Source organism: Lathamus discolor, chromosome 2, assembly GCF_037157495.1.
Source record: "Lathamus discolor isolate bLatDis1 chromosome 2, bLatDis1.hap1, whole genome shotgun sequence".
Classification (NCBI taxonomy): Eukaryota; Metazoa; Chordata; class Aves; order Psittaciformes; family Psittacidae; genus Lathamus; species Lathamus discolor.
The window spans coordinates 28880396-28896227 of record NC_088885.1 but is presented as its reverse complement, the minus strand read 5'-3'; the positions used below and the strand labels follow the sequence as shown (position 1 = coordinate 28896227).

The window sequence follows — 15832 nt, the reverse complement described above, 5'->3', positions numbered from 1 at the left end:
CTAGTTTGTCTGTAGTTTTTACCCAAAGACAGATATGCCAGCATATTTATGAGAATTAAAGTTAGACTAATTTATTATTCTTTGGATCGTCCTATTATATTTTTCAAAGTTGACACAGCTGTTTATCTCTTTTGATCCTCTGGTTCTTCATATTCTCAGGGGAAACATAACTGCTGAGATAATTTCAGTTCATTCTTGTATTGTTTCCAGTAGCCTGTAGTTTGCTAATTGCTCAGTTAAGCCATCCTTTTTGAATAAAAACTGAAACAAAAGTCTCCAGTAATAATTTGGTAGTTTCCTTTTTTCTAATAATTTTTATTTTTGACTCATTCTTCGTTTGTATAATTTGGACAAAGAAGTTCTTGTTCAAGTACTTGCTTAACTGTGCCTGTTTCTGAGAATTCATTCCATTTTAAAATGTACTTTTGCAATTCATTTTTTCAGTTTATAGAAATGACTAATTTATTATCACCAGCAATTTTTTTCATCTTACAGTTGAGCCTTTTACAAAAATGCACAACAGCATCTCTGTGGACTTCTGCTGGCAACCTATCCCTGCTTTTTTGTCTTAAATAGTGTCCCCACATACTTGGAGTATCTCTGTGTTCTCATTTTTAGTTCTACTAATTAGTTTCCACTCTTTGTAAATTTTTTTCTTGATTTTTTTGAATGTGTATTTATCCAACCCCACTACACTTATAATTTTAGTTTTTCTAGATGGTTTATATTGTTCTTTCATAAGAAACTGCTAAGTCTTCTGCCTTCTTTTATTAAAATAAAGATTAGTAATGCACCCACAAGTACTAGGTAGGCCAGAGGTTGAGGTACAAATACAAGACTTTAGGTTGTTAAGATGCATTATTTCTTTAGTTTTATCTAACTGTGGAATATTTGAGGCATTTCTGCTACAGCATCAGTAAGGCCATGAAATATGGCTCCATTGTGCACTGTAAAACATAGGGGAAGATTTATAATAAAGATTACCTAGATCTGTTCATGTTCAAGGAGATGGCAAAAATTGCATGAAATTTAGTGGAAATAAAATTAGATAATTTTGAATGCTGAAGTATGTGTTAACAAATGCATTTGCAAAATTATATTTTGTTTTCATTATTCAGAGAACAGCAAATACAATTTAATTTAAGAGCTCTTATCTTCAGTCACTGAATGACTGATCTTGATTAAAATGACTCACAATTAATTAGAAAACTTCCTGGTCCTAAGAAATTGTAACAAGGAGTTGGAAAAAAATAATTGAAACCTCAGGCTGAGTTTTGAGCTTGTGAACATAAAAAGGAACTGCATTTTCTTAAACATTAGATACTGTTCTTCAGGCTTGAGGAAAACAGTCCAAGAAAATATCAAGAAATACTTTTTTGATGATAAGCATTCTCAAAAAAGCATATTTCATTGGCATATGATACAGCAATTTCTGATGGTATGAAAAATTCATGTTGAAAGAGTATATGAAGTAATTAATTATCGGTAGGCTAAGAAATGCCTCAATTTTACAGTAGCTTACCAAAAAAAGTCTAACCAGAAGAGAGAAGGAATAAAAGCTGTATGTGATGCTGTCTTCCCCAGCCAAAGGCATTTCATTTTGAAAGTTAGGATGAACGGAACCTGAATTTTGTTAGGCTAAATTTTTGAAACAAGACTTTTGGTTGAATAAAAAGGGAGGGGTTTGGACTTGTATGATCTGAAGTGGTTTTTCTGTTTGGTTGTTTTTTTTGGCTTTTTTTTTTTTTTTTTTGAGTCAGAAACTGTTTTATGTTAACTTTACCCTCAGCTGGAGGAAACAACTATACTTTGGGTGTTGCTGGAGGCAATGGTTTCTTCACAGATGGTCAGTCCCTGTTTCCTTTCTTTTGTTGTGCTTTTCTTTTGATACAAATTGAAGAAATCAAGCTAGAAACATCAAGAAGGCACAAGATAATTATGAATTAAATGATTATACATAAACTCTTCTGCTTTCCTCTCAGCTTTTAGATTTATAGAAGTATTCATAAATGTATCTTAAATATTTATAAAAAAGATTAGAACTGTCTTAAATTTTTCAGCTCTGAAAAATACATTTTTTTATGATGTTTGATATCATACCAGAACTATCATAGAATCAATAGTTAGGGTTGGAAAGGACCTCAAGATCATCTAGTTCCAACCCCCCTGCCACAGGCAGGAACACCTCACATTAAACCATTCCACACAAGGCCTCATCCAACCTGGCCTTGAACACTGCCAGGGATGGAGCACTCACAACCTCCCTGGGCAACCCATTCCAGTGTCTCACCACCCTAACAGGAAAGAATTTCCTCCTTATATCCAATCTAAACTTCCCCTGTTTAAGTTTTAACCCATTACCCCTTGTCCTGTCACTACAATCCCTGACAAAGAGTCCCTCCCCAGCATCCCTATAGGCCCCTTTCAGGTACTGGAAGGCTGCTATGAGGTCTCCACGCAGCCTTCTCTTCTCCAAGCTAAACAGCCCCAACTTCCTCAGCCTGTCTTCATACGGGAGGTGCTCCAGTCCCCTGATCATCCTCGTGGCCCTCCTCTGGACTTGTTCCCGCACTTCCATGTCCTTTTTATGTTGAGGACACCAGAACTGCACACAATACTCCAGGTGAGGTCTCACAAGAGCAAAGTAGAGGGGCAGGATCACCTCCTTCGACCTGTTGGTCACGCTCCTTTTGATGCAGCCCAGGATATGGCTGGCTTTCTGGGCTGCGAGCGCACACTGCCGGCCCATGTTCAGTTTCTCATCGACCAGCACCCTCAAGTCCTTCTCTGCAGGGCCGCTCTGAATCTCTTCTTTGCCGAATCTGTAGCTGTGCCTGGGATTGCTCCGACCCAGGTGTAGGACCTTTCACTTGTCATGGTTGAACTTCATAAGGTTGGCATCAGCCCAACTCACAAGTGTGTCAAGGTCCCTCTGATGGCATCCCTTCCCTCCAGCGTATCAACCGGACCACACAGCTTGGTGTCATCGGCAAACGTGCTGAGGGTGCACTCAATCCCACTGTCCATGTCACCAACAAAGACATTGAACAAGACCTGTCCCTACACCGATCCCTGAGGGACACCACTCGTTACTGGTCTCCAACTGGGCATTGAGCCACTGACCACAACTCTTTGCATGCGGCCATCCAGCCAGTTCTTAATCCACCAAGTAGTCCATCCATCAAATTGATATCTCTCCAATTTAGAGACAAGGATGTCTTGTGGGACAGTGTCAAACGCTTTGCACAAGTCCAGGTAGATGACATCAACTGCTTTACCCCTGTCCATCAGTTCTGTAGCCCCATCATAGAAGGCCACCAAATTGGTCAGGCAGGATTTCCCCTTAGTGAAGCCATGCTGGCTGTCACCAAGCACCTTGTTGTTTTTCATGTGCCTTAGCATGCCTTCCAGGAGAATGTGCTCCAAAATTTATCAGGCACAGAGGTGAGACTGACTGGTCTGTAATTCCCCGGGTCTTCCATTTTCCCCTTCTTGAAAATGGGGGCTATATTTCCCTTTCTCCAGTCGTCGGGAACTTCACCTGACTGCCATGATTTTTCAAGTATGATGGCCAGTGGCTTAGCAACTATCATCCAAAGTCTTTTAGGAAGCCTGAAGAAGTTCAGGAGTTGCTAAAATAAGTAGACTCTTAGCATCTCATTTCACTAGTTATAATAAATCAGAGAAGCACTTGTCAGAACAAATAATTTCAAAGATGTGTGAAAAGAAAAACATCTTTGATATTCTCAGATGAAATTTTGAAAAACGTATTTGCTGCCCAAGCTGTTTTCAGCTAAGTAGTGAATCAGCCATGAAACTAAAACTTCAGTTCTTTTGGCAGATTCCCCATTTACAAATGCCTTGTAGTAATGCAAAAACTGTTCCAGTGCTCTCAAGTTCAGTTTCAGCTATGTGAATGACTTGAAATGATGCCTACCAAAATTCTTTTAAGCAGAACATACACTCTGAGTTGTAATGCATACACACAATCTAATTATATTTCAATAATGTTACAAGAATTCTACTTCTGTGGATGAAGCTGTCTTCAATAAAGATAATATTTTGCCATTAATTTCCATGGATTCAAATTTTGAAAAGATTCTTCATTTTCAAAATTAGTCCAAAGAGCTGCTGTGCAGAACAATGTTATGTAGGCTACCATAAGGGCGATGCAAATACGTCAGTCTTACGTGTATTCTTTGGTAGCAAAATTGTTTGAGGAAACTACAGGGATTTGATTTTCATTATTTTTCTTCTTTATCCTTCTCTGGCCTGTAATGATTGATCTTAAGGGGTCGATTTCATTTTTCTTTGGCAACATATTTTCTGTTTACATTTTTAAAGCTTTCTTGGGTATGGTAACATCAGCTGGGAAAGAATGGAATGCAAATCTTTAGTGGCAGGACCTTAATCTAAAGCTTGATTACAATAAGACCATGTGAGTGAAACCTTGTTTAACATGTCTGTCAAGCACTTTCTGATTCTCTCTTGTATAGGTTGTTTCCATGGTAGTATTTGGTTATATTCATGCAAAGTATGCAAGTGCAAAGACTCTGTTTATATAGTAAAATTAATTTTCTTGGGACACCTCTGAATTTCTTTTTGATAATTTGTCCATCCCAGCTATTCACAAGTGAAGATGACTTGACTAGCGCAAAACCCACTTCAGTCTCTTCACTTGGGAATATGCCAAATCTCTTCCACTGCTCCTGACTCTGATGTTCACACCCCAAAAGTGAGCCATGCAGAGATCATCTTCTGGTACCTCTGGAACTCTTTGCTCTGATTGCCATGAGCTCTGGTTTTATAAGCTTTGAGTATGCAACTTTAATGCATGTGGCTTTGTCCATCTACAGTAGCAACCTGAAACACCTTGCATTTTTATTTTGAGGAAACTTTCTGTCTTTTATCATTATTTCAACATTGCATAGTCATTTGAAATTAATAGTGATACTAAATATATTGCAATTCAACATTTACAAGTATCTTATTTTTATCAGATGTAATAAATCATTGTTTGTTAAATAGCAGCTGTCATAGTCAAATTAGTTCTGGGCCATAAAAATGAAATGTAGCTCCAGAAGCCAATATTTATGTATGAAAAATTGGTATTGTTGCCAGTATTGTGGTGTTTCTCCTCCAAATAGAAAGCCAATAGCACCATCAAAAGTCCTTTTTACAGTTATTTACTGTACTCAGAGTGATAATTTCTGATTTTATACTGCCAACCTTGTTTTCCTTTGGAAGTTGCAAACTACAGTCCCAGAAGGCTTTTAATATCTAGAAGGTCTGTCCTTAAATGGGTTGCACTGAGCATCAGTGAGTTACTCTTAATCAAGATTTAAAACACCGAGGACCTAAAGAGAGCCCCTGTTGCTTTATTCACATGAAGTACTAGTAATTGGATTTTGAATACATTATTTACACTTCATCCAGAAATGAGGTGGCTGTCAATTATGTATGTGCAGGTTTTTTCAGCTGTGGGTTTCTTCAAACAGACTCTATGCAGACACTGCTCAAGCTCACCAGCACTTTTCTTCCAGTTGAAATGTATTGGAATTAATTCCTAGGTGAGGAATTTGAACAGGCAAGGTGAGAGGGCATATGGAAGACAAGGAATAACTGAAAGAGGGAATAGAAGAAAACACCTCTGTTTCATTACCCTGGGGCTCATTTATTCTCTAAAAATTAGATCTTACGGATCTTGTTCAAACTGAATTTCTATAGGAGCTTTTTGTTGATTCAGAAACAAAAGTAAAATCCTGGCTTTTTTTACTGTATGTGTCTGAGTCCTCTTTGCAAAAGCATTGAAAATTTGTTATTTTTTATTTAAAAGTTGTCATCAAGTTATTAAGAATATCCATTTAATTTTATACGAGAAAATAAAAAAAATAGTTCCTGTATACCTGTGTGAAAATAGGTAGAACAAAATATATTCTGAAATAACAATGTGTAGAACAAAATATATTCTGAAATAACAATGTAGCAGAAAATATTTGAAACCATTATACAAAGCTTAACTTAAAAATAAATCCCTTTCTCATCATGCATACTTCTTTCTGCTCAAGAAATTTATCCTGCCACCTATGTCACCATATGGAATTTTAATTGAATGCGAAGTCACAGTGGCTGTGTCTGTAACTGTGACAGCTCTGAACACGTGCTTAAGTCAGTGAAAATACTGAACCTCTGATGATGATGGCTTGACTTTGCAAACAAAGATTTGGGAAGGGCCTTAGCCACACTTACTACAAGTGCGCTGATGACTAAAAACGCTAATGTGGGATAGGCAAATCCAATTGCAAAAAGCACAGCTGTTGTGGTTTAAACAAAGTCAGACATAAATCACGCAGTCGCTGTCTCACTCCCCGCCTTCTTTCCCTCCCTCTACTCCCGGAGGGAAGGAGAGGAGAATCAAAAAGAATGCAACTCCCATGGGTTGAGATAAGAACAGTTTAGTAACTAAGGTATAACGCAAACCACGGCTGCCACCAATAATAAAATGATAAAAGAAATAACAAGAGGAAAGAATACAACACCTCAACACCAGCCAACCAATAACTCGCTCCACTCCCCCCAGCCAAGCACCGGCCAATACCTCCTCCAACCCTGCAGTCCCCCAGCCCTTCCGGGTAACTCCCAGTTGCATCCTGGGCATGACGGGCTGTGGTATGGAATACCTCTCTGGCTAGCTTGGGTCAGGTGTCCTGTATCTGCTGCCTCCCGGCTTCCCCTCCTCCCTGGCAGAGCATAAGGCTCAGAAAGTCCTTGGTCAGACTGAAACATTTGTGTTATCAGCTCTGTTCCCAGGCCTAATGTCAGAACACAGTGTTGCACCAGCCACTAAGGAGAAAAATGACTGCTACTGCTGAACCCAGGACAACAGTGAAAGGTCTCCTTGTGTGGTATAGGCAAGGCATGATTCTTTCTATGTTGTCTTTTCTCCTCGAGACTAACTCTGCGTGTGTTCTCAAAGGAGACAACAGCGTTATGTATGGTATGTATCCAAGTGTCCCGACTGGAGGCCAAGGTGGACCACTGATGGTAGTCAATATGGCCAAGTCTGAGGTATTGTTTCAGGGAGTCCTTATATCTCCGCTTTGGGGCACTTCTCTTGCTGCATCCAGTGGCGGGTTCACCGTAAAACACAATCTTAGGGAGGCAGTGATCCTTCATCCTGGAGAAATGCCCTACCCAACACAGCTGCAATTTCATCAATAAGGCCTCAGTACTGGTGACCCCTGCCTGTTCAAGGACAGTAACATTTGACACATAGTCAGTCCAATGGATGTTTAGAATTGTGCAGAGGCAGCGCTGATGAAAAGCGTTCGAGGTGTCGCAGGTGATGGCAGTAGATAACCCATGATTCAGGCCCATATAAAAGAGTAGACAGTACAATGGCTCTATAGACACTAATCTTTGTACTTCAGGTTTGTATTGCACCAGACTCTTTTATGGAGTTTTCTGAAGGCTCTATATGACTTTGCTATTTGGTTATCTATCGCTTTGTCGATCGTGGCATCCAAGGAAATAATGCTTCCCAGATAGCTGAACTGACCTAAGCTCTGACTCGCCAGTGGTAATGTGGGGATGATGGTAATCTTCTTGTGGTGCAGGTTGGTAGAGAACTACTGTCTTCTTCAAGCTGGCATCCAGCCCAAAAAGCTCAGCTGCCTCCACAAAGCAAGATGTTAAGTGCTGCAGAGCTGCTCCTGTATGGGCAACAAGGGCGGCATCATTTGCAAAAAGCAGTTCATGGATAAGGTGATTTTAGGGTCTCACTGTGGGCCTTCAGTTGCCTTAGATTGAATAAGCTCCCATCGGTATGATATCGAATATAAGTGCCGTTTTGTTCATAGAGGTCTACCATAGCCCATTGGAGCATCATGCTGAAGAAGATTGTGAACGAAGTTGGTGCGAGAATGCAACCTTGTTTCACACCATTGGTTATTAGGAAGGGGTCAGAGAGTGCATCACCATATCTGACTTGGCCGAGCTGATCCTCATGTAACAAAATAATCATTTTGAGGAACTTGGGGGGGACAACCTAATCGTTCCAAGATCAGCCACAGGCATTTTCTGCTCACAGTATCAAAAGCTTTGGTGAGGTCAACGAAAGTTACATAGAGCCCCTTACTGTGCTCTCTACACTTCTCTTGCAGTTGTCTGAGAACAAATAGCATGTTTGTTGTACTTCTATTAGCTCTGAAACCACATTGACTTTCAGGTATAAGTTCTTCTGCAATAGCAGGTACTAATCTGTTCAATAGTATTCTTGCAAGGATCTTTGCAGCAATGGAGAGCAGAATTATGCCTCGGTCGCTTGAGCAGTCTGACTTTAAACCTTTTTTCTTATACAGAGTGATGATGATTGCGTCACAAAAATCTGATGTTTTTTTACCTCGTTCCCAACAGCACACAACTATCTCGTGAAATTTAGCATGAAGTGCTTGGCTTCCATGCTCCAGATTTCTGGTGGGATTCTGTTGATCCCAGCTGCCTTGCCAGTTTTCACCTGCTGTATAGCCTTAAGAGTCTGTCCCATGGAAGGGGATATATCCAATTTGTTTTTCACCAGATGTTGTAAAATGCACTGGATTCCTGCTCCTTGGACTACATGGTTAGCACTAAGGAGTGTTTGAAAATGTTCAGACCAACGATTCAGGATGGAGATTTTATCTGTAAGAAGTGTTTGGCCATCTGCACTAAGTGAGGGGCTTTGAACCCGGTATGTGGGTCCATACACTGCTTTCAGAGCCTCATAGAATCCTCTGTGGTCACCCAAATCTGCACATAGTTGAGTCTTTTCTGCTAGGTTGAGCCACTACTTGTTCTGGATGTCTCGAAGTTTCTGTTGGAGTTTACTGCATGCAAGGCAAAAGGCTGCTTTTCTTACATGGCAAAATGGCTGAGCAAGGTGTGACTGATGGCCAGATCTCTTCTTTGTCGGCAATTCCTGGACCTCATGATTGTTATCACCAAACTATTCTTTGTTTTTCTTTAAGGAGAACCCAAAAGATTCTTCAGAGGACTGCAGGATGCTATTTTTAATATGTTGCCAAAGCACTTCAGCAGAAGAATCTATAAGGTGGTCTTCAAGCCTAGTTTGAAGGTTAGCCTGAAAGCTGTCCCTCACTGCGGCTATTGGAAAATTAGAAACTTTGAGCCTCCTTCTCAGAATGCCGCCCCTCTTAGGTTTGGGCTTGAGGTGGAGGTTAAGTTTGCAATGGACAAGGCGATGGTCTGTTTGACATTCTGCACTAGGCATCACTGGGGTGTGACAGATATCGCAAACATTTCTCTGGCGCACTAAGACATAATCAATAAGGTGCCAATGTTTAAATCAAAGATGCATCCAGGTTGTCTTCAGGCTGTCTTTCTGCTGGAAAATAGCATTGGTGATGGTAACCTTCTGCTCTGCACAAAACTCTAGCAAGAGGCATCCGTTATCATTGCAGCTACCAACACCATGCTTGCCTAGTACTCCTTTCCAGGCTTCAAAGTTATTAATTCTGTGTTGAAGTCACCAAGGATTATGATCTTATCATCTATAGGAACCTTTTGAGTGAGACGACGGAGGTCGGTGTAGAATTTGTCTTTTTCTGCAGGGTCAGCATGCAGAGTTGAAGCATATATGCTGAAAAGAACAACATGTTGCTTATTGTGTAGTGGAAGGCATAAGGAAATAATATGATCAGAGTGACTTATTGTCAGATTTTCAAGTTTAGAGATGATGGAGTTTTTAATCATGAAGCCAACTCCAGAAAGATGACTTTCAGTTTTGGATTTGCCTGACCAGTAGAGTGTATAGCCGGCACCATGTTCTTTAAGGCTACCTTCCTCAGGAAGGCAAACTTCATAGAGAGTAACAATGTCGATGTTGACTTGTGACAGTTCATGGGCAATTAGTGCAGAATAGCGCTCAGGACACCCACTGTCCACTGTATCAAGCATGGTTCTGATGTTCCAATATGCAAGTGTCACTCTGGACACACCTTTGAAGGTAGGTGTATGCCTTTATCTCTTTGTCTTTGATCGACCGCAACAGAAGATGCCTGTTGGCTGTGACTAGACGCCAGGTGGAGGAGGAGATGAGCCTTGGTTAGGCCACCTTTTCTAGGTCTCTCTCCATACGGAGCAAGCAGTGCTCTCCTTGAAAAAAGGCTGCTTGGTCATTCAGGATGTTGCCAAATAAGACTGTCATCTCCTGGGTCAGTCTCGAGCAACCAGTGTTCTAAACTGCCTGCATGCAGGGTTGGGTCTGCGGCTTCCAGTGCACCTTATCACCTGCCGTTTCATCCCTCACCTGTCACTACAGGGCTTTGCAAGTGTGGATCAGGGCCTTCGGGCCTGCCCAGTGGATTTTTTAGGTGGGGCACAGCGTGCATGGAACTGTCCTCACCCTTTATACCTGAGGTTTATCTGCCAGGGCCTAGGGAGCTTGGATGGTGACAGCAAAGTTCTCAGGTCGTAGGTTTTATTAGAGTATCCTCTTAGATGGATGGCCTTACAGAGCTAAACGAGCTCCATCTGCCCGGGTTTGAAGTTAGAGTTGTCCTTCTCCTAGGATGGTTGCCTGAAGGCTAGTGAGCCCATACTGCCCATGGACACACTTTGTCTGACCTTTCAATTGAGACCTGTCTGGCATTGAGACCCTACTGGAGGCATATGCCACTACCAGCATAGCTCTCAACCTCACAAGGGCACGCAAGCTCTTTCTCCACAAGTGGGTGTCTGTGAAAGAGACTGGACCTGTACATTCACAGCATATAGCTGGTTTGAGTTCTACTTTATTTTGTGATCTTTTTGCTGAAGCAGGGCTTTGCACACCTTAGATGTTCTCCAGCATGGTGTCCTGACATTATTACTGTCATGATGTTCAGACTGTTCTTTCTGCAATCCAAGGTTTTATTTTTTCTCTGTGGTTTCAAAACACATTAATGTAACTATGACTTTTTAAGTACCCTGGAAGAAAACATTTTATGCACATGTTTTGAGATGCTGTTATCTTTAAGCTGACTGATCCTCTACATTTACAGATGGGGATAAACACAGTTGTAATAGACTAAATTGGTATTATTTCACTGTAGTAAAACTATTCTTGTAAAACAAAAAAAAAAAAAAAAAAAAAAAGAAAAGAAAAGAAAAAACACCACCAAACCCGCAAATAACAAGAAATATAGCAATAATTACTGACAGTTGCTGTAACTCATGTCCAGAATCTCTAATGGCTGACTGCATTCTCTTCAGTGCTGTATGCAAATATTTCTCTTTGTTCAAAGCACTGGGAGAAGACAACAAAGAAAAAATTGCTATTCCATGCTATATAAAGCATCAGGTGTCTCTCTTTTTATTTGAAAGTATTTTTTTAGTAATATTTTATTATTATTAGTTATTTTAATTTTATTTTAATAATATTTTGAGTGTAATTTTCACTCAAATATAGTTGGATCTTTTTTTCTGCAGAAAATAGTATTATTGACCATTTCAATAGTCAGTGTCAAAAGTTTATCTGCAGTGCCACAGTTTTAGCCTGGCATGCTGGCTATAAATTTTTTGTTGCGCAAAACAAAATAGTTTGCAAATAAAAAGTTTTTATGTACAAAAGCTTGGATTTTCTGAATTACAAATAATATTATTTTTAATCAAAATGCAAGATTTTTGCCCTTTCCCTCTTCCTTTTTATTGTCAAGCTATACTTTTTACGTACAGATCAATAATATAATCCCTAAAGCTGCTCTAGATGGTACTATTACAATGTCAATGCTGATATGAACAGTATATATTTTTGATGTCAATGTGTTTCTTGTCATGTATGGGAGTTCAATAATTTTCCATTCCACTGATATCTTTAAACATTTTAATAGTGTGAATAAGTCTGTTAAATCCTTACTGGTAATAGTAATAAGTAAAATGATAAAGAGTTACAGATCATTCTTCTAAAAATAAATCATTTTTAATTTCTGCTTCACAAACACCTTCAATTTGTGTTTTTAATCTTTAGTTTGGCTGGATACATTTGAAAACCTGTTGAGGATCAAAGAACTATAAAGTGAAAAGGACTAAATTGATGTAAATTGTTAGGAAATATGTTTTGATAACATCAGTGAAATAGGCTTATCATTACAGAAATATAACCTCTCTGATCTTTCTGCACGTTTTCTGATTCAGCTAGCAATTTAAACAAACTTTAGCACTCTTTCAGCAAGTTCACTTTCACAGGATAAACTTTCTTACTGAATTGCAAGAATGTGTGCATTTAGTTTAAACTGAATTTTCCAGAAACATTTGAATGAACGGGGAGATTCTGAGTCAGCTTCTAGCAAAAGGCTTATCTAATGCCCCGTGTGAATGCTCAGTGTTATTGTTCTGATTAAAGCTTGAATGGAAAACTGCAGATCTGAGGTATAGTACATGTTATCCAAGATGAAGACAAAGCCCTTTTCAGCTGTGTAAACTGTAAAAGTGTTAGTGATAGAATAACATAAATTGTGTGCCATTCAGTGTGTGTACAATATGGGTTCTATTTGTTATTCTGTGATGACTAGATTTAACACTAAGCATATATGAATAACAATTGTACCAAATTTATTTGCAAACATGCCTTATTTGCGATGACTGAGTTTATCAGGAATATCAAGGATATGTGGTATAAAGAAAATTAGGATGAGAGAAACTGTCATCTGTGACTTTCTGCTGGATACTGTTTTCAGTTCTATGCACTTCCACCATATACCTGCTGGTTTAGCTTACTGTAATTTCACAGTGTTTCAGTTTCTTGTAGTTTACACACTTATATATGTTTTATAACCAGCATACAGCACTAATTCCTCTGATTTTGGTTATAACAAAGAAAGGTTTGTTGTTTTTTTTTCTTAGAACAGCCCCCAAAAAATGCAGACTTAATAAAAAGCAGAATGACTTGTTGATGAATAAAAGACAGACTAGGGACAACATAGGCCGCCTCCGGAAGCTCTCAGGAGAACTGGCTACCCTGGATTTGGAGAAGGCTGAGGTTCTGAATGACTTCTTTGTCTCAGTCTTCACTGGCAAATGCTCTGACAGCACCATCCAAGTCTTGGAAGGCAGATGCAGGGACAGTGAGAATGGTGACCCCTGCCCAGTGTAGGAAGGGGTCTGGTTTGAGACCATATTAAAAACCTGAACGTACACAAGTCCATGGGACCTGATGAAATCCATCCGCGGGTCCTGAAGGAGCTGGCAGATGAAGTTGCTAAGCCACTGGCCATCATATTTGAAAAATCATGGCAGTCAGGTGAAGTTCCCGACGACTGGAAAAAGGGAAATATAACCCCCATTTTCAAGAAGGGGAAAACAGATGACCCAGGGTATTACAGACCAGTCAGTCCCAACTCCGTGCCTGGCAAAATCTTGGAGCACATTCTCCTGGAAGGCATGCTAAGGCACATGAAAAACAACAAGGTGCTTGGTGACAGCCAGCATGGCTTCACTAAGGGGAAATTCTGCCTGACCAATTTGGTGGCCTTCTATGATGGGGCTACAGAACTGATGGACAGGGGTAAAGCTGTTGATGTCATCTACCTGGACTTGTGCAAAGCATTTGACACCATCCCACAAGACATCCTTGTCTCTAAATTGGAGAGATACCAATTTGATGGATGGACCACTTAGTGGATTAAGAACTGGCTGGATGGCCGCATGCAAAGAGTTGTGGTCAGTGGCTCAATACCCAGTTGGAGACCAGTAACAAGTGGTGTCCCTCAAGGATCGGTGTTGGGACAGGTCTTGTTCAATGTCTTTGTTGGTGACATGGACAGTGGGAGTGAGTGTGCCCTCAGCACGTTTGCCGATGACACCAAGCTGTGTGGTTCAGTCGATATGCTGGAGGGAAGGAATGCCATCAGAGGGACCTTGACAACGCTTGTGAGGTGGGCTGATGCCAACCTTATGAAGTTTAACCATGACAAGTGCAAGGTCCTACACTTGGGTTGGACCAATCCCAGGCTCAGCTACAGGTTGGACAAAGAACAGTTTCACAGCGGCCCTGCGGAGAGGGACTTGGGGGTGCTGGTCGATGAGAAAATGAACACGAGCCGGCTTCAGTGTGCGCTCGCAGCCCAGAAAGCCAACCGTATCCTGGGCTGCATCAAAAGGAGCGTGACCAACAGGCCGAAGGAGGTGATCCTGCCCCTCTACTCTGCTCTCGTGAGACCACACTTGGAGTATTGTGTGCAGTTCTGGTGTCCTCAACATAAAAAGGACATGGAAGTGCTGGAACAAGTCCAGAGGAGGGCCACGAGGATGATCAGGGGCTGGAGCACCTCCCGTATGAAGACAGGCTGAGGAAGTTGAGTCTGTTTAGCTTGGAGAAGAGAAGGCTGGGTGGAGATCTCGTAGCAGCCTTCCAGTATCTGAAGGGGGCCTATAGGAATGCTGGGGACAGACAATTCATTAATGACTGTAGGACAGGACAAGGAGTAATGGGTTCAAACTTAATCAGGGGAAGTTTACATTGGATATAAGGAGGAAGTTCTTTCCTGTTAGGGTGGTGAGGCACTGGAATCGGTTGCCCAGGGAGGTTGTGAGTGCTTCACACCTGGTGGTGTTCAAGGCCAGGCTGGACAAATTCTTGGGTGGCACGGTTTAGTGTGAGGTGTCCCTGCCTGTGGCAGGGCAGTTGGAACTAGATGATCTTAAGGTCCTTTCCAACCCTAACTCTTGTATGGTTCTATGACTCTATGGTTCTATGAAAGCATTCAGTAATGTAAACACCTTGATTCTAATGGAACGACTATTGTTAAAAGTAACGGATTTTTTTAACAAGAGTGCAGTTGCTGTAACTGTTGTTTAGTGCTATACTTCATATGTAAATGCATTTCAAATGTTTTATCTTGCAGGTTAAAGGAATCCGAATCCAGAAACAAGAACAGTTTTTGAAAACATGCACTGTCCAACTCAAATCTATCAGGTAATTAAACTGTTCTGTTCTCATCCTGATGTTCCACAGCTATAAATGAATAGAAGATATGCAGAACCACGGGTGATAAGCATGTTTGGAATAAACAATAGCCCATAGTAGTATTTTTGCTGCTGAGTGCTCTTGTTCAAATAGCCATGTTAAATCAGAACACATTTGTAAATCAAGTACTTGATAAAACAGAATTGAATATTGTTTGCATTATACAGTTTACTTTTAGCAACCCGGTTTACATTTTTATGGTAATGTATTTTCATTTTATTTCCTTTTTTTTTTTATGTAAGTATGAAATTGAATTACTTTTTATAGAAGTATTTCAAACAAAAAACTCATTCCATAACTAATGCAGCTCCAGGAGGATGAATGCTGTTTTCTCTGAGCAAGACCCTGATAAGGCTATAATGGTAAATTTCCTTCCTATCCAAAATATTTATCTTCTGGGAAATTCTTTGCAGCATCTCTGAAACACCAGAGTAGGTAATGAGAGTCTCATGGTTCAGACCATGCCGCAGAAAATTCAAACTCTTCACATCTGACCATAACACTTCACCTATGCCTGCTGCTCTTGAGGTTCACCCAAAGGCAGGGGCCACCGGAGATGATCCTGCAAGGGCCCTGTCACCTTTCCCAAAGGTGGTGGGCATCAAGAGATATCCTGAAGTTAGACCAAACTTCATCCCTGTAAGAAAAATGTGAACATGAAATACCAAGTCAGTGAGACACCTGAACCTCAGGGCCCTACCAAGATCTCTCAGGTCAGAGAACTGCAGGTGTAGCCATGTCATCTGCAAAAACACATATTGTTCATAAAAGCTGGACTGGCAAGAGTACTGTTATCCTAGTGTAGGTTTTTAAGCTAGATTTGCAGTATTA

At 40.5% G+C, this 15832-nt stretch overlaps 1 protein-coding gene across 7 annotated transcripts in view; it reads left to right on the top strand.

Annotated features, from left to right (window-relative positions):
• DGKB (diacylglycerol kinase beta) overlaps nt 1-15832 on the top strand; it is a 500304-nt gene that overhangs the window by 107395 nt on the left and 377077 nt on the right. For all 7 annotated transcript variants that reach the window (XM_065666235.1, XM_065666238.1, XM_065666233.1 and 4 more), the window contains one exon: nt 14880-14950. The gene's annotated coding sequence lies outside the window, so the exon portion shown is untranslated. The remainder of the gene's footprint in view (nt 1-14879; nt 14951-15832) is intronic.